Below are 20,947 nucleotides of genomic sequence, written 5' to 3'. Positions count from 1 at the left end.
CATGAGCTGTATAAAAACACGGGTAAAGGTGAAAATATGCCCTCAACTTTGCGATTTAGAGCAGATATACCCCTCATTATAAAAGTGGTCTATATATACCTCGCCATTATAAAATGGTGCAAATATACCCCTGCCGTAATAAAATGGTGCAAGAGTTATTTTAAAAAATCATTCAGGTTATTTTTTAATTAAAAAAATGTCACGTGACTTTAAAAAAAGTCTCCCTATTTTTTTTTAGCAAACATATTTTTCTAAAGCCATGGTAATTTTTTTCTAGTGTGTCGGGTATGGTTCGTTTAAAAAAATATCTTCATGACTTTAAAAAAAATAAGTCTACCCATTTTTTTAAACGATCCAGACCCGATCCATCAGGAAAAAATTACTATGTGGCTTTAGAAAAATACGTCTACTAAAAAAAATGGGTAGACTTTTTTTTAAAGTCACGTGGAATATTTTTTAATTAAAAAATAACTGAAATGATTTTTTTAAAACCCCCGTCAGCGAAAAGGGTATATTTGCACCATTTTGTAATGGTAGGGGTATATATACACCACTTTTGTAACAAGAGGTATATCTGTTCTAAATCGTAAAATTGAGAAGTATATTTGCACGTTTGCCCTAAAAACATAAACAGAGAGGGAAACTTCTCGGCCATAACCAAATCTTATATGATGAGAAGAAAGGTTAACTTTTGCTACATGAAAACTCTTGTATCAATAATCAACGTATGTTGTTGCCCTTGATCGTAGGTATTATCCAATTGTGTCTCTTATTACAAAAATGAAAACTATGTTATTAGCGAGGCAAAAAAAAATATTAAGTCCATTGTTACAGGCACAGACAATGGTGGCGGGAGGGAAAGGGTAATTTTTGTTTCCCTCACTTGAGTTGCTAGTTAAACTTGACAGATTTTCTTACTTGCACCGTTAATTTTACGGTTTAGGACTAAAATGATCATTTTTTCATACATTACTTGATTACATGGTACATATAAATAACTAAAATGATAAATTTTTCATATATTAAAGACTATTTCGGTTACGTTCTATATATGATGATTAGAATGATCATTTATTATACAATATATTTCGACGAGCATCTATGAATGGCTAGAATTTCTAACCTCATGCATTAAGGACCATTTTGATCATTTTCTCTTAAAATATAATGCAATCAACAACTGATATAAAGTGGTAGACAGTTATGTTGATCTTGCTATTATCATTTGAAATGAATGTCAAGTGTGATTTGAATAAAAATATAAACAGTTAAAAGATATTTATCAATCTATGATTTTAATGAAATCATACGCAATCATTACAATGAAATTAAGTCGTTGAAATCACTTTCGGCTCTTCAGGCTTAAACATAAAAAATCCTCGTATACTTTTCGACGGGAGTACTATACCAACACCGGTGCAATATCCAAGGTCAATTAGGTGATCAACCTAGAGGCAAGTGTCATGTACTTCTGCGGTGCTTCTCATCATAGTGTAGTACGAATTGATTCAGTCATGCTGATGTTATTAACACAATAGTGACACTATGTTGTAACCTTTTACCAGTAGTAGCCCGTTTGGCTTAGCTTATAAGTTGCTGAAAATAGTTTATAAGCTGTTTTTAGCTTTTTTGAGTGTTTGATTGGCCAATTTATAAGTCATTTTGTGCTTAAAATAAGCCTAAAAAAATAAGTTGGGATAACCTAACTTTTTTTTTTTTGGCTTATAAGCTGCTTTTGTTAAGTTAAGCCAAACGAGCTCTAGGTAGAGTCTACACCATACCAGTACGTGTGATTTCATGGCGGCACACAATCCATCCGAAGCCAATTTTGATGAACACAAGTAAATCCCAAAATACTTGATATTCCAAAATAGATTCATAACCTATTAGCCTTAGATTTTTATCAAATCATGACGTTAATAGAAAAATCACTTCAACAAAATCAAATATTAAACCTTTTCTCAAATGTATTTAAGCAATTATCAAATGAGAATTCAAAATTGATCAAAGTACACAAAAAGTGCTATTTCAAAATATTTAGCTTTTAAAAGCATGAATAACTATTTTTGTCCGACTCTTTTCCGGACCCAATTACACATAGCGGAAACTTAGTGTCAATCCCCCTATAGGTACTAAAGTAAGAAATAAAAGTAAGAACAAATTAAATTCATGCCATAACAAAATATTGAGTAGATATTTCACTTTTATGTAGGACTGAGAATATGTTCAAGTCCAATAAGCACTTTCCAGGTTGGGTTTTACATAATTAAGCTTCAGAGTTCACACAAAACCAAGCCCGTTGTGATGAACTTTGGATATTGGTATATATTTTGGGGTGCACCTAATGACAATTGGTTTATGAATTCTGATTATTGTTTTGAGATGAATGCTATGCGCCGATGAAAATACAATTACAATTGAAAAATAATATGAAAAATAAAAATAAAGTATCTTCAGGCTGAGGCGCGGATATCTCGCTCTCTTTAAGGAGATTCAAGCCCACTGCGGTAAATCTACGGTCCAGCAGTAATCTTTCTGACTTGTCCCCTCCAGAATACAACAGTTCGATCATGTCGTATAATTCAACAAACTCTGGACAAGATGTTGAGTGCAAAGCTCCACAAAAAAGAACACCTTCCTTCAACTAAATAACTCTCTTTTTTACTAACTCACTTTTCATGCAGTCTATATTTTTATCTCTACTATCACAAAGTAAGGATTGTAACGGTTCGCATTTTTCTGGGGGGGGGGGGGGGGGGGGGAGGGGGGTGTTAGCGCTCGGAAAAGCTACTTCGAAATCGTTGGTGCTCTTTCAGACTTTGTTTTAAAAGAGTCACCACCTAATTTTTAGGAAATTAGGAAAACCAGTTTTGAAGGGTTTATTCGTACACCGTGAAAAATCCTTCTTAATCCAAAGTTCTAGGTAAGGGTTCTGGTAATCCCTTGGAGAAGATGTTAGGCACCCTAGTATTAAGGATCCGTACTATACAGTTGACCTTTGAATTCCAATGTGTTTATTGCATATCAAGTCTTTTGGAAGAATTGAGTGTAGTTCCCTTACATATGGGCTCTTTTTAGGATTTATCATATCCCAATGAATATATTTCCTCTTATTTATGAGGATAAATAGTTTTTGTAAGGAAGGGGGTTATTTTGTTATAGAAAAAATGTACATATATATATATATATATATATATATATATATATATATATATATATATATATATATATATATATATATATATATATATATATATTTCCAGTTCATGCCTTAATCCACACTTGGTTCGGGTTAATCATATATATACATCAAAACGCCTTACTTATTATTCTGATTACGAATATGTTTCCATTTTTATTAAGGAAAACGTTTTTAAGCACTTCGTTTTAAAAATCCAGCTTAGTTCGGCATTAGGCCATAAAAGAATGAATTTAATTTGCAATGAATAACAGGAGACAACACATTTGTTGAGAGCAAAGGATTTTAAACCATATGAACTTATGTCCGTTTAAAGAAAAAGAGTTGTCGATTTTTTAATAAGAAAAATGTAATGGGCTCTGGCCCAGAAAATACATCTTGTTTATTCTATTTCTGAAAAAAGGGGCATTCAAGACTGGGCTTTGATAAAAAAAATCTTGACTTATAGCAATTTGGTGGGCTTGGCCCAAAACTCAATTCTTGTTTGTGTGGACTTAGTCCAAGACAACACCAGTGTTTTCCAAATAAAGGGCAGCATTTTGGTTTAGGAAAATTAACCGTGACTTACACAAAACCTCTCATTTTTATAACTGGTTTTATAATGAACACAACAACGTATTCCTTTTAATTTTGAAAAAAGACTATAGGGCAAGTCATTTTCGTGAAAAACGTTTACATGCCAACACCTACTACTTTTCCTAAAAATCTAGTTTATTTTATGAAAACCCATTTAATTCACCTCTTAAAAATCCCTTTGTTTTTTTTTTAATAAGAAAACAAAACGGTTTTTCTTTGGAAATTCGCGAAGGAGCCTAAGGTCCAACTAAACGGCTTAAGTACCGTTTGCCTAAAATGTCTAGTTCTAACCATTTGGTTTCCAATAGTACTGTGAGTTTACAAATACAAACGAAACATATCATGCGATAATAATAAAATGACTTGGGGTGTACCAAGCCCCCTTAACCATTTTCACCCATGGTTGGGCCTTTGTGAATATACATATGTAAAACTTACACAAATAACTACCTTTTAACAGCTTCTAACAAGCTATAGCTATAAGTTGAAGATTTACAATTCGTAGCTGCTTTTGGCTGTATGCCAGTTGTATCTCGCGTTTTTGAAATACAATGAAATATAAAGAAATACAGTGAAATACAGCGTGACTGTTGAATAAAAAAAGGATATATTTATGGCAATAAAAATCTTTTTCAAATTATATGGTAATTTGTATTAATGGTTCCATGATTCATGCAATACAACGTGACTGTTGAATAAAAAAAGGCTATATTTATAGCAATAAAAATCTTTTTCAAATTATATGGTAATTTGTATTAATGGTTCCATGATTCATGCAAACCTCATGAGATTCCATTACAGCTAACGTCTCTCTATCAAAAATCACTCTATTCAAAAGTTTTTTGCTGGTTTTTGTTGTATTCGGTTGTTTCGTGTTTTTGAAATACACGAAAATACAAAATTTGGCAGAGTAAACATAGGCTGTATTTATGGAACATATTATCTTCTTTCATTTTAAATGGTAAGTCAAATTAAATCAACCATGTATCACGCAACGGCTGAAGTTCCATAACAACCCATGTTTCTCTCTCCAAATTGCTCCATTCCAAACTTTTAGAAGTACTTCCAAATACAGAAAAATATACACTCGAATACAATGAAATATGGTTGATTGTTTAAGAAATATAAAATTGTAGTATGCGTATATACAATGGAATACAATGAAATGTCTCAGAAAGTGTGTCGTAAATTAGAAATACATTGAAATATAGCGAAATATACTGAAACAGTACACTGAAATATACTAAAACAGTACATTGAAATATAGCGAAATATATTGAAATATACAGAAATATACTGAAACACCACAACCACAAACTCTACCGAACCACCACAATAATTGGAAAAACCCTCCTCCTTCCTCCGCCGCCTTTCTTCCGATCCACCATTCTACTTCACTCCAAAAAACCTACCGAACCACCACAACAAATTGGAAAAAACCTCCTCCTTCCTCCGCCGTCTTTCTTCGATCCACCACTATCCTCCTTCACTCCAAAAACAATACTGAACCACCACCAAAAACCATTAATACATGAAGTATATGGAGTTCAGATTTGAAGAGTTAGAACCTTAAGGTTTTTTTTCGAGTTTGGAGAAGGAGATGATAGTAATAGTGATGGTGGTGGTGGCGGCTCCGGTGAAACCCACTGCTTCCTCTTTTTCCACAATTAAAATACTTCTAAGATTCAGCAATTTTGTTGTATAAATCTGATATACTATCTGTGTCGGAGTTCAGATCTGAAGAACTAGAAGCTTAAGCTTTTTTTTCGAGTTTGGAGATGGAGATAGTAGTAATAGTGGTGGTGGTGGTGGTGGTGTTGACAGCGGCGTGGGTGGTGTAGATAGAGAAAGGAGGGAGGGGTACGTGAGGGGAAGGAGAAGAGAGGCTGGAGATAGAGAAAGGGAGGGAGAGAGGCGTACGTGAGGGGGAGGGGAGAGAGGAGAGAGATTTTTTTTTAGGGTTTGAAGAAGATGATAAATCTTAAATGTGTAGTGAGGGAGAATAGAGAGGTACATGTATTTCAAAAGTTACTGGACCAGTTATGAAATGTAATTTTGAAAAAATAAAGCTACAAAAATTAAATAAAAAATAAGGTAGTTATTATTCATAAATAAGTCTTAGAGGTAGATATGGCAGGTAAATTTTCCTATACATATTAGCTTCCCTTCCTCAGACTTGATAGAGGTTTGAAAGAATTTGGCCCAATAGGAAGGCTATGTCCTTGGCCCAAATGACCATGCGAAGAGTAAGAGAGGGACAACAACAACAACAACAACAAGCCTAGTATAATCCCACCGTGTGGGGTCTGGGGAGGGTAGAGTGTACACAGACCTAACCCCCGCCTTGAAAGGTAGGGCAGCTGTTTCCGAAAGACCCTCGGCTCAAGAGAGGAGAACAAGAGAGGAAAAACAAGACAAAAGGTTAGATAGGACCAAGCATATCGAAAACAATATGAAAGCAAGGAATAACCAAAGCGAGCAAGTCATGGTAGAACAGTCCGGAAAGAAAGGAGCATTAACTACTATAGATAGCTAAGATAACCAAAGTACAACGGCCCAACAAATATAAGCAGCAATCAAATGCAGAAATCAAATGGTAATAAACAAATGAGCAAAACTACAACTACTATGGTGAAGAGTAAGAGAGGGAAAGGAGAGAAAAAAAAAGAATTCGGTAAGACTGGATCCTATAAAATTTCATATAATACATAGAAGGTATACACGTATGGTAATAAATAAAAATGGCTAACTGTCCTAACATGATATTTCTTCCATAGTACATTTTTTGTGATGTGTGGGCTGAGTATTTTGGAATGAGATTAGGGTGGTTGTTACCATCCTTATTCCCAGTGTCACACAAGATTCAAGGGGTTTCATCGAACCCCAGACATGGCTGACACTGGGGGAAGGTTAGACCAAACCCAAATGATCCTCAACATTACCACAATCAAACATAAAGATACACTTAAGACCAAATATCATTGAGCAGTCTGGCCTTTCAAAAACAGAGATATAGAGAAATAGGCAAAAATAACTCCCAAAACAAAGGACAATACCACACTGTGTACCATCACTTCTACTTAGTTGCAACGAAGGGGCAGGAATATATTCATTAAACTATGAATTATTACAAACTAGAAGTAGTCTTTGCAAATGAGCTTGACAATTTCAGTCATGAAGATATACAGACATGGACAGATTCTAGGAGTAGTCTTTGCAAATGAGCTTGGCAATTTCAATCATGAAGATGTACAAACATGGACAAATTCTAATATAGAGTTCTGTCATAGATATACACTACATATACAAAGGAGACCAAAGCAGGCTCAAGTAAAAGGGAAGTATATCCCATGCCATGTTTGCAAAAGGACAAATACAGGTTGAGCATATCGATACGATACAGGGAAAAAGAACTAGTTTCAGTCAGGTCTGGACATATAAACATAGCACAAAGGTGGATCTTTAGGCCCCAGTTAGGTTTAACAAGATGAAAACATCAGGTGGAGAAGTATGCAAGATTTATACATAGTATAGAAAGAATGCAGAAAATCATCCATGTTTCTTTGGTGGAGTTTCTTGAAAAGAAGAAGGATCTATATGATCTTAATGGTCTTTAATGATTCAGTTCCAATGCCCTACCTATTCAGGTTTTATGTTGTCCTTTAAGTTCTTCCTTTTGTGTCTAGTTCAGTCATGTACATATGCACCTAGGTTCATTACTAGGTTTTACTAAACTATTCATCAATGCATGTCTGATTCTAACCCAATTTTCTAGGTTCTTGCAACAGAGTTCATATGATTCTAAGAGATTTGTACAGTTAGCATGCACCACCATAGGCTTATAAAAGTGCCATGGTGCCTTTTATGTGAAGAAAAGGTGTTGTGAACCAAACAGTGCTTGATTCTCCCCTTAATCCCCTCTCAAGGCACTTTTAAAATAGCTCTTCTAGGCCATGTGATCTTTAGCTTACCCTCAATCCCTTTCTAATCATAAGGAACATTGCCACCAAAAATTATTCACAACCAAGTGCTTTAACAAGTTCAAATGCATGTACATATAAGTAGACAGGATCATTTAGGCTGGGACTAGAATCATTTTTCACCACTAGAATCTAACAAAAGTTCATACAGAGTCATAACATAGATCGAACTGTCATCAACAAGTTCCTTAAGCTATTTCAGCTTCACAGGACCATCTCACATTAGTCTGGACATTTAGCAAGTCATGACACACTATAAACTACATTTGACAAGTCATAGAAAGTGCATGTGAGGCAGTCAAATAAGTAGTGACAACTAAATATCTGGACAAAGTATTAAAGCTCAAACCCAAACACAAATGACTCAAGAAGTGCACAGTAGGTAAATTTCCTTTTTTTTTTAATCTTGAACTAGTTTTTATTCCAATAGAACCTATATAGGAATCTCATGATTTATCAATACAGGTTAGATTAGCAACTTGATCTTAGGTATGGCATGATCACATCTATTGGCTAAAACACAGTATTGATTCTCTCCTTGAGACATTTAGAACCTCTAAGCAAGATTCAAAGGTATTTCAAGCAAACAAATAACCAAATGGCCATGGACCAACCCTGATTCTTAGTAGGGATCCCTTAATACTTAAGCATGATCAAACCTTTAAGTCTTTGACACAACAAGATTCACAGAAAAGAAGGAAAAAGGGAAAAGGAAAGAAAGACTCAACTGGCAAATGAAATAAATCCCTAAAATGCCATGCAGGTGCAAAGACAATATGATACCTTTATAAACAAGGCTGTATGACAAACAATTTAGATTTCTACTCAGGTTCTAAAGGGAAACCTCTTCAAAAGATTGACTCAAATTCCTTACTAACTAATCTTTAGGCAGAGCCCTTCTCATGAGTGCACACAAGATTCAAGTTAGCCTAGGTGGTTTTATCCTCCCTCCTTTTACCTAGTCATGTTTTAATACTTGAGTAGACCAAACTTGCAAAGAAGTGTCAACCTAATAAACTAATGGTTCATTATTAGTCTAACCCCCCTTTTCTCTAACAACCTTGATTAGTATTTTTTTTTTAAAATTTGCCTATTATGGTTATGTCCCTGATTGGTGTTCAAACACTTAACCTAATAATAGCCAGCTACTAAGGCTAGGTTCTCCCAACATCCATTAATTTTAAGCTTAAGTTGTTAGCAACAAGCCAGCTGTCTTCTTTAGTCAAACTTAGTCCAAAGGTCATGATCAAATAAGAACTTTAAGCATTATAATCTCCCAACAAAGCATACACAATTTGCAAGTCTTATTTTAGCTCGACTTGTTTTAAATATGAGGTAATAAGCTAGACTGAGCTATGAACAGGACATAAGACTCTTATTAAAAAAAAATGTTATATTCTTAATCTGCTTATGTCTTTGATCCCTTTTTCTACCATGTCTACCAAAGTCAAACAATTATTGCACACTAGAAAGTTTAACAAGCTAATTAGGAAATAGGAGCAAATCACAGGGAGTGTCAAGTTATGGTACTTGTACAACAATGCAGCATCAGTCATGGAAGGCATCAGGAGTGAACATAGCATATTTTCACCAAGGATTCTATTTAAGGTGATTTTCACTTAGGAATAGTAGGATGGGAGCATGGCAGTCTTACTTTTAGAAAAGGAATATTTCAGATTAGGCGGATGAGAGTTATAGACATACTCAAAGTTCAAAACAAAGGTCATTAGACAGCACTTAGAAATATGTTTAAGTCACTAATCCTTTTGAGATAAGTGTTATCACATTAAGAGACAAGTAATCAAATAGTGACCCTCTAAACATGTCATGTAGGATTCTTCGAATAAAGCAGCCTGATCAAGAGATCATACAAGCTAAAATAATATTCAAACAGTCTTATAATACCCTATGTTTTCCCTAATTAAACTAAGCAAACTCCTTATTTCAATATATTACTGATAGTGCACTGTTGACCCTTATCAAACCTCAAAACCATTTCAACTTAGATCGTTTCAAATTTCCAGCAGTCTCAAATATTTTTGTAAAGGATTAGCATGGGTCTAGACCATTAATTCAAGTAAATAGCTAAATACTAGACTAGGCACATAACATAAGAGGGATAATCATGTTTAGGAGGGATTCATTCTAAGTCCATTTAAACAGTGCCAAGGCAAAATCATACTATAAGACTTTCAATAAAAAACACTTAACCACACAAACCAAATATCAGTCTATGAACAAAATAGCAAAATAGATAAAAGGGTTGAAGTATTACCTTTTTTAAATGCAGCCTTTGGTCAAGAAAGGGACTTGAAAGCTCCTTTGTGCTTCCAAATCTCGAACTCAACCATAAGAGAAGAACAAAGATAAATAAAAAATTTAACTGAGGGACTCAAACTCGACCGGGGGTGGGGGGTGGGGGGGGGGGGAGTTTTAAGTCTAAAATTATACTTTGAGCTTGAACTTCAAGTTGGACTTAAATTCTAGCTTTTTTAGGCTTCCAAAAACTTGTTCTTGTTATGAAGGTTTAGAACCCCAAAATTGTGAACGATCCCAAAAATACCGATGTGGGATGGGCAGATTTTCACTCAACAACCTTTGTAAACAAAATCTACGGTATAGATCGACTATAATCAAGAATGCATGGCCAGATCTGAGTCTTGTTCCACTTGATCTGGCCCATTTGTACTGGACCAATGAGATTCGATTAAATACAACATAACACAATCATAAAAAATGCAGGACATCATATGTTTGACTCAAAATTTAAAGAAAAACTTAAAAAAAGAGTGATTAATACCGTGTTTAGAGTGAGGAAGATGGAAACAAGGCCAAAACCACTAATTGTATCACGTAAATGGTCGTACGAAGGATGCAAAAGCCCTGTGCCTTCTGCAACGTTGCCATTTTTTGCATGAGAGAGAAAAAGAACGAGGCGGCGACTAGGGTTAGGGTAAGGGGAAAGGGAGGGGGAGGAGAGAAGGTGTCCGGGGGTGTTTGGTATGAATGAAAATGGGAAATGAAAGGGGGGTGTTACCCCCTTATCCAGATATGCCTTGGGCCGGGTCAGCCTTGTTGGGCTGGACTCGATCCAACTGAATTTTAATTATAAAAAAAGGGCCTTTCTTATGTAAACATCAAGTGTATACACATATATTTCATATATATGTGTGTATACTTGGTGTATATGTTGGGTATATTTAACCAATAATTAAAAGTTAGAGGAAATTAAAATCACGAGAACATCGAGCCGCAAAAATACTTTATAAAAATAATTTTTAAAAAGTCAACTAAGTTGTTAATGGACCTGAAAAAATGGCTTTAATTAACTGGCCCAACATGTTTATTTTAATGGTGGCCTTTTAATCAAGTCGAAAATTAGGATAAACCTATTATTTCAAATTAAATACTAGCAGGCCAATTTTGCAAAATAAACTATTTTCTTTAAATGGAGGACTAATTAAATTTATTTTTACCAAGGCAAAATGAAAAGGAAAATATATCTATATAAAAGGGCACAATTTTGCAATAATTATCATTTAATTAATTAACTAGCCTAATCAAAACACTAAAGGACAATTATGCTTATTTTATAAAAAATTAGGGGTTAAAAAGGTTAAGCAATTAATTACTTAAACTATTTGGATTTTTTAATTTTTCAGAGGTAAAAATAAAAGGGAAAAAGTGTTTGAAAATAATTTTAAATGATTAAATAAGAATTCTTCCTCTTTCTCTCTTTTCTCTTTTAAATTTAAGTTTAACAAAATCTCATAAAATATCTTGAAAATATTTATTATTTTCTAAATAAAAACATGATGCATGAAAATCTTTTTTTGGCTAATTTAAAGGAAGAAATATTGATCTGGGCATTTTATAAAGATCATTTAAGGTTAAAAATGCTCAGCTTATTCACTTATTACCTGGGGATTCCGAGTGACTAAAATAAATTACGGGAGGTAAAAAATTAGGTGTCAACAAGGATGACTAACTATTTATAGCTAGGAAAATCATCCTTGAATTGAATAGAAAATGAATGAGGTAGTAAAGTGAGTACATAATGGAGAATTATTATTTGGAAGTTACATGACTAAAGAGGATGAATATGGGTGATTAATGATAAGAGGTTACAAACACAGTAATGGTCATTCCCATCCAAAGAGCACTAAAGTATGAAGAGGAATTGGGCAATATAAATGACACATTAATATGATTAAAGAGATGGCGCAAACTGAGTTTCAAATGGAAACCAAATAGTCACTATTCTGCCACCAAACGAAATGGTTATTGAGGCACTTTAATAAGACATATTTTGTTAATATTAAAATGTTTAAAATAACCATCAATCTCCCACTCATTTTAATATTAAAATAAGAGAGTTTACTAGCTGAAGGTAGACTATTATGTATAATGAAGGTGTGCTCTGCAGTGAACCTCCACTTAGTAAAACAATAATCTTTACTCCAGAGCCGTAGTGGTCTCAGACTTGAACTACGACTGCTTAAAGGAAATAAAGTATTATTGCCTACATATAATAATCAAGGTGTTGACATGAGCTTTCACAGCCGGCACATTACGGCCTTGTGCTATCCCGGTTTCATGAGTGCTTTTGAGAACAAATCCAATTCTCATAGGAAGTGGCCTACTTCCACACTCACATAGGTGCAATCTGTCAAGGGTGCTTCTGTAACTTAACACCCCACTCATACGAGCTACAGAATTTCATTAAGAGTTTATAAACTTAACCTGCACAAATCGTTACAGAATAATGCACTCAGACCATACAGAGGGAATAAATAAAATAGTGCATTTTCTCAATAAGTCATCATATGATTCGTTTTTCCCATTGAACCTGGTTATAGGATCTCTAGTCCCAAGGTTGGGTTTCCTCATGTACGACTCATGAATTTATGGGCTTCAATCCCATCCCCTTCGATGTGCTCTAGACCCTTTCTCTTGCCAAGGCCTTGGTTAGTGGATCTGCAAGATTATCACAAGATTTGACATAATCAACGTTAATGGTACCACTTGTCAAATATGATCTCACAGTACTGTGTTTTATCCTTATAGGTCTGGATTTACTGTTATAATAACAGTTTTGAACTCTACCAATTGCAGCGGTGCTATCACAATGAATTAAAATAGGGGGAATTGGTTTTTCAAAATAAGAAATTTGAAATAATAAATCTCTTAACCAATTTGCTTCTTCACTAGCTGAAGCTAAAGCAATTAGTTCAGCCTCCATGGTAGAGTTAGCAATAATAGTTTGTTTTTTTGATTCCCAACAAATAGCACCACCTACCAACGTAAAAATATAACCAGTGGTAGAACAGGAATCACCAGATAAAGTGTTCCAATCTGCATCAAAAAAGCCTTCAAGTACAACAGGATATTTTTTTTATAAAACAAGCCATAAATTTTTGTACGCACTAAATATTTCATAATTCTCGTTATGGCATGCCAATGTTCACTACCTGGCTTGCCCTGCTAAGTACTCCAACTGCATACGTAATATCAGGCCTAGTGCAATCAGTCACATATCTCAAACTTCTAATTAAGCTAGCATATTCCTTTTGATTTATCACATCATTTTCACTTTGAACCGGAAACAAGTGAGCACTTGAATCAAAAGGAGTTACAACATGCTTGCAATCAAGAAAGTTATAGTTTTTCAAAATTTTCTCAACTTAATGTGACTGGTCAAGGAATATTCCATCATATGTTTTAGTAATTTGACTTACCAAGATCTTTCATATCAAAATGGCTTCTAAGAATATTTTTAGTTTCACCAATAACATTCATGTTAGAGCCAAAGATCAATAAATCATCAACATAGAGGCTAACAATAACATGTGAATTATTCCAAGACTTATGATAAATGCACTTATCACACTCGTATGTTTTAAAATCATTTACAATCATGCAGGAATCAAACTTCTCATGCCATTGCTTTTGGTGCCTGTTTCAAGCCATATAGAGATTTAGTAAGTTTACACACATTGCTTTCTTAGCCTGCTTCAACAAAACCTTCGGGTTGTTCCATATATATTTCCTCGTTTAGGTCCCCATTTTAAAAAGCAGTTTTTACATCCATTTGGTGAATATGCAAATAAAAAATTGCAGCAATAGTAATTAAAAGCCTTATGGATGTAATTCTAGTTACCGGAGAAAAAGTATCAAAAAATTCTAGGCCTTCTAGTTGTTTAAAACCCTTAGCAACTAGTCTAGCCTTATATTTTACAACAAAACCATCCGATTTTAACTTTTTTCTAAGGACCCATTTACACCCAATTGTTTTACAACCCGGTGGTAAATCAACTAACTTCCAAGTTTTATTGGAAATAAGTGAATCCATTTCATCCTTTACAGCCTCTTTCCAAAAAATAGCATCATGTGAATATAAAGCTTCTTGTAAAGTGAGAGGGTCATCTCCAACATTAAAAACATAAAAATCAGGACCAAAATCTTTTTCTATTCTAGCTCTTTTACTTCTTCTTAACTCAAAATCATCATATTCTTTATTTTCCAGAACATAAGTAGAAGAACTAGATAGTGATAAAATATTTTCTTCAGTCCTATGACCCCCACTATTTTTAGAATCAAATGGAAATTTATTTTCATGAAAAATAGCATCACCCGATTCTATTATTATATTATCTTGAAGACTAAAAAATCTATAGGATGTACTATTTGAAGCATAACCAAGAAAAGTACAAGTAGTAACTTTTTTACCCAACTTAGAAATTTTGGGATCCATTAGCCTTACATAAGCTACACAACTCTAAACTCTTAGATATCTCAAATTTGGCTTGTGACCTTTCCACAACTCAAATGGTGTTAATTTTATCTTTTTATAAGGCACATGATTCAACACATAACAAGCAGTCAAAATAGCTTCACCCCAAAAATTTAGAGCTGCACTTTACTCAATAAGTATGACATTTGTCAACTCAACTAAAGTTCTATTTTTTCTTTCTGCCACACCATTATTGACACCTAATTTTTGACCTCCCATAACTTGTTTTGATTACCCAGAGTCCTTGAATATTAAACAGAGTGAAATACGTGTTTTAGGAAGTCAAAATAATTTTATAAAATTATTTAGACAATATTTTAACAAATATTTTTGCTTGATAAAATAATTTCTATAATATTATAAATTAATCTAAGTATTTGACAATTAGAATATTTTTGCCAAATTAACCAAGAGAAAATAATTTACAACAATTATTTAGTTAAGTGTTTAAATTGTCAAATTGTCAATTGTTAAGTATTCCACTCTATTTTCAAGTAAATTGATTAATTAAAATAGATAATTTTCTTGCCCCTGAAATTTCAATTTCTGCATAATCAAGCCATATTGATAATTTTTTAATTAATCATATTTGTTTTAGATAACTAATTGTGGTTATATTTTTAAATTGCTTACGATGTGTTAATTGCTGCTACATTTGAAATAATTAATTGATTAGTCAAATAAGGATCATATTGGAAATAATAAATTTCATGAAATCAGTCATGTTTTTAAATTAATGGATTAATTATTTTTAATTAAATTGGTTTAGTAATCACCCTTTTTAATTTTGTCTATTTATTAATTTGCACTAATATATGTGTCACGACCCAATTCGCGAATCGTGGTTGCACCTACACTATCCCCCCGAGTAGGTGAACCGCATTTCCAATAACAAGTTAAATAAGCGAAAAATTAAATAAGAAGAAGTTATCAAGTCTTAAATACTTATCTTAACTAAAAATGTCACGACATCCCTAAAATTTGGTCAAAGGGTACAAGAGCGCTAAACATAGTCCGGAATACAAATCAGAAAATACCCGAAGGCTACATATTATCTGTCGAATACAAAAACAGAAATAAATAAAGAGGGTCCTTCAAGGGCCACAGATGACCAAGTAGCTCACCCTGAATGACTGAAAGAGGTCACCCTCGCGTATCAGCCACAGGAGTAGAACTGGAGCCTGGATCGTACTCTGCACTCAACAGAAAGTGCAGCAAGAGTAGTATCAGTACAACACTAGTACCGGTAAGCATCATAGGCCGACAATGATTAGATAACTCATGAAGAAGTGGAAACTAACAAGTAGCACATAGAGCAACAAGTATGCTCACGTAACATATACAAGTAAAGTATAAAGGAATCATGAAATCAACCAAGACAAATATAGTTCACTAAATGACTAGTCAAATATATAAGTGGATGAATGCAATGCAATAGTCTCCTCCCTCACTCCACTCTCGTACACACATACTAAGGGCAGTGCCTCAAAGCCATGACCCATGGGGGATCCGCGAAATCCAGGTACCGCTCATGCTCTTCGGCAGAAACCTCGGAGGCTATCAATCACTCTCAATCTCTGGCACAAATATCGGAGTCTCTCTGTCACTCTCAACCTCCGGAAAAGACCTCGGAGTCTCTCAAACACTCACCTCACCATCAAGACAACATAAGAGTAATATAAAAGCATGCCATGCATGATATCATTCTCAATAATATCCTCAATATACAATCAACAAGTACAAGTCAGGTTACTATTCATGATTCAATTATCAATATTACACTTCCCTTTCATGTGATAAGTGAGCTAGTATGTGACAGAGATACAAACAAGTGACAATCACAGAAAATAACACACATGGCGACAAGCCCACATAAAAGCTGACAGAGCTAACCTAATTGGAATGCACCTCAAATTCATGCCCGAAGGCCTATCATGCTATCCCCGTCACTTTCTACAACTACATACGATTCTCTAATTAGAGTCTAACTAAAGTAGATCATAACCTACCTCAACGCCGAACAGGTGCCACGAACTCTCACGTAAAAGTTTTTCCCTTCCGAAGTGCTTCCGAACGGACAAGGTCTATCAAATATATAATCTATGTTAGAATAAGAATCTAAGAACACCCATATTGCTATGCTTATATTCGAAACCCAAAAACGCGCCCCGAAAAGTGACATCGGGCCCACAAGGGCAAAACTAGAATTTTATTTAAAAATCATTTCACCCATAACCTAAGGATCATATATCCTAAAAAATTAGTCAATTTAATCCATAAATGGACTCTCAAATCATTAATTCACATTTCTTAAGAGTAGGGTTCAAAACTTTCAATTACCTCAAAATCTTAACTTAGGATAAAATCTAACTTCCTACGTCTCAAGTACCATGAATTTAACAGTGTTCATATGACCAATGCACCTAATATCCAATTACATATACCCAATATATAAAAAATGTAGTCACGACATGAAAATCATATGAGAAATCTTCAAACCCATGAAAATTTCGGAAACCAGTAGCTAAGAACCATCATTTTCGTACAATAGTATTTGCTCCATTCATCATTACTGTTAATAATTAGCTAATCATGAAATAATCATTAGCCTTTATCTCATTATCTAATCATCATAACTTAATCAAAATGGTAAATCAAAACATGATATGTACTATTAAAGAAATCTTAAAGTATGCCCCTACAACACAACGAAATTTGAAATGGAAATTCACTGAAACTTAAACCTGTTGCTAATCATTGGATTAGTAATTATTCTAATCACAATGGCCCACCATTTAATATTAATTATTACTGTCCAATTATTACCCAACCCATTACTCAATGATTGTCAACATAAATGGTAAAACATCACACCAACTCTCTGCAATGAAGGTTACAATAGTACTTGATGCCTTGTGAAGTTTGATAAATTGATACTCCCTAACTTTTTGTGCGCAGTTGAAACGTAAACTGCCCTACAATTGTTTCTCTTTTCCAGATCACGTACTGAATTGAGGACTAGATATAACCCCTAAGGCACTTCCACGTAAGGAATATAAGGTGGGCTTGGCCTAATAGCTTATTACAATATTGATCCACTTCACTTATTCACTTGGTCACTTTGAGTACTTTAAAAGTTACACACTCCATCAAATACTCTATTTAGTAAAGTATCCCTTATATGTGTGAAACTCATATGCCTATACATAAACTATTCACACACATTAAATAAATATATTTCAAAAAGTACCTGCCACTTAAATCCCCGTGCCACCAATTCCCGCAAGTCAAGAATACTCTTTAAAACTACGAAAAAGGACGATGCTTCCACTGCACCTTGACTGAAGCAATATCCTTGGACCTCAACTTCCTAACCTGTCTGTCCAAAATGGCCACAGGCTCTTCCTCGAATGCCAGATTCCGATAAAAAAGCACCGAGTCCTATTGGATGATGTAGGACCCATCAGAATGGTACTTTTTTAACATAGAGACATGAAACACAGGATGAACACCTGATAAACCTGGTGGCAAAGCTAACTCATAAGCCACCTCACCAATACGACGGAGAATCTCGAAGGGGCCAATAAACCTCGGGCTCAACTTGCCCTTCTTCCCAAATTACATCACACCCTTCATGGGTGAAACCTTCAACAGAACTTGCTCCCCAACCATAAAGTCTAAATCACAAACAATTTGGTCTGCATACTCCTTTTGCCTACTCTGAGCTGCCAGAAGCTTTTCCTGAATCAACTTTACCTTATCCAAGGACTCTCTCAGCAAATCTGTACCCCAAGGTCTCACCTCAAAAGCATCGAACCACCCAATCGGAGAACGACATCTCCTACCATACAAAGCCTCGAATGGTGCTATGTCAATAGTTGAGTGATAACTGTTGTTGTACGAAACTTCCACCAACGGCAAGAATTGGTCCCAATGACCACCAAAGTCGATAACACAAGCTCTCAACATATCCTCAAGCACCTGAATAGTCCTCTCGGACTGACCATCGGTCTGTGGATGAAACGCGGTGCTAAGATCCAACTGAGTACCCAACTCCTTCTGCAAAGTCCTCTAGAACTGGGAAGTAAACTGAGTGCCTCTGTCTGAAATGATGGAAATGGGTACTCCATGTAATCGAACAATCTCTCTAATGTAGATCCTTGCTAACTTCTCTGAGTTGTAGGTAATCTGAACCGGAATGAAGTGCGCGAACTTAGTCAACCTATCCATAATAACCCAAATCGAATCAAACTTGCCCAAAGTCTTCGGAAGAACAACCACGAAATCCATAGCAATCCTCTCCCACTTCCACTCGGGAATGGGCGCCCCTGAAGCACACCACCTTGTCTCTGGTGCTCATATTGTACCTGCTGGCAATTCGAACACTGGGCAATAAACTCCACAATGTCTCTCTTCATCTTACCCCACCAGTAGTGTTGTCTCAAGTCACGATACATATGAATGGAATACCTGGAACTATGAGCCTCTTTCAAGATCAACGGAATCAAATCACCAACTCTAGGAACGCAAATGCACCCCTTAATCCTCAAAATACATTCATCATCAAGAATAGCTTCCTTGGCTTCTCCACTTAGCACCTTATCCCGAATCTTGCACAATTTCACATCCTCAAACTGTTGGGCCCTAATCTGCTCCACAAGAGACGACCTCCCCTCCACACAAGCTAGAACCTTACATGGTTCTAAAATATCAAGTCTCACCATACTATTAGCCAAACACTGAACCTCCATAGCTAAAGGATGCTCTCCCACAATCAAACGCGCCAAGCTACCCATACTCACTGCCTTTCGGCTCAACGCATCAGCTATAACATTAGCCTTTCCCGAATGATAAATAATGGTGATATCATAATCCTTAAGCAACTCCATCTATCTATGCTGCCTCGAATTTAGATCCCGCTGACTAAACACATGCTGAAGACTACGGTGATCCGTGAACACCTCGCAATGGACTCCATACAAGTTATGCCTCCAAATAATCAAAGCGAAGACTACTGCCGCCAGCTTCAAGTCATGAGTAGGGTAGTTCTTCTCATGAACCTTCAACTGTCTTGAAGAATACACGATCACCTTACCCTCTTGCATTAGCACACAACCCAAGACAATCCGAGAAGCATCACAATAAACAGTAAAGTCCTTTCCCTCCACAGGTAAAGCCAAAATCGGGCATGAAGTCAATAAAGCCTTGAGCTTTTGAAAGCTCTCCTCACACTCATCAGACCATTGGAAAGACACATTCTTCTGAGTCAACCTAGTCAAATGGGAAGCAATAGATGAAAATCCCTTCACAAATCGGCGATAATAACTCGCATGGCCCACGAAGCTCCGAATCTCAATCACCGAAGTAGGCCTGGCCCAATCTCTAACCGCCTCGATCTTCTTGGGATCAACCATAATCTTGTCCTTGGACACAACATGTCCCAAAAATGTCACGGAACTGAGCGGGAACTCATACTTGGAAAACTTGGCATACAATTTCTTCTCTATCTACAGGCCAAGCACGATCCTGTGATGCTTCTCATGATCTTCCTTACTCCGAGAGTATACCAAAATGTCATCAATAAACACGATCACGAACGAATCCAGGTAAGGCTTGAAGGTCCCATTCATCAAATCCATGAACACTGCGGGGGCATTAGTAAGCCCGAAAGACATCATCAAGAACTCATAATGATCATAACGGGTCCTGAAAGCGGTCTTCGGAACATCCTCTGCTCGAATCTTCAACTGATGATAGCCTGACCTCAAATCAATCTTAGAAAAGATCGACGCACCCTGAAGCTGGTCAAATAAGTTATCAATGCGAGGTATTGGATACTTATTCCTGATTGTAACCTTGTTCAATTGTCGATAATCAATATACATCCGCAGTGTACTATTTTTTTCTTCACGCAACAAAACGGGTGCACCCCAAGGAGAAACACTAGGTCTAATGAATCCTTTGCTCAACAAGTCCTGCAACTGCTCCTTCAACTTTCTCAACTTTACTGGAGCCATCCGATCGGGTGGAATAGAAATAGGTCGGGTGTATGGCTCCAAGTCTATGCAAAAGTCAATATCTCAATTAGGCGGCATACTAGGCAAATCTGTGGGAAAAACCTTTGAGAACTCACAAACAACTGGTACTAACTCTAGGGAAGGAGTATCCACATTAGTATCCCGAATATGAGCCAAATATGCTAAATATCCCTTGTCCACTAACTTCTTTGCCCGAAGAAATGATATGATCTTCTTAGTTGCTGGACTAGGAGTACCCTTCCACTCTAACCGCGGAATACCCGGCATGGCCAATGTGACTGTCTTGGCGTGACAGTCTAAAATAGCATGATAGGGAGATAACCAATCCATGCCCAGAATAATATCAAAGTCTACCATATCC

The sequence above is a fragment of the Lycium barbarum genome, chromosome 10 (assembly GCF_019175385.1).
Source record: "Lycium barbarum isolate Lr01 chromosome 10, ASM1917538v2, whole genome shotgun sequence".
In the NCBI taxonomy this organism is placed as follows: Eukaryota; Viridiplantae; Streptophyta; class Magnoliopsida; order Solanales; family Solanaceae; genus Lycium; species Lycium barbarum.
Note: the sequence above shows the minus strand (reverse complement) of the source record.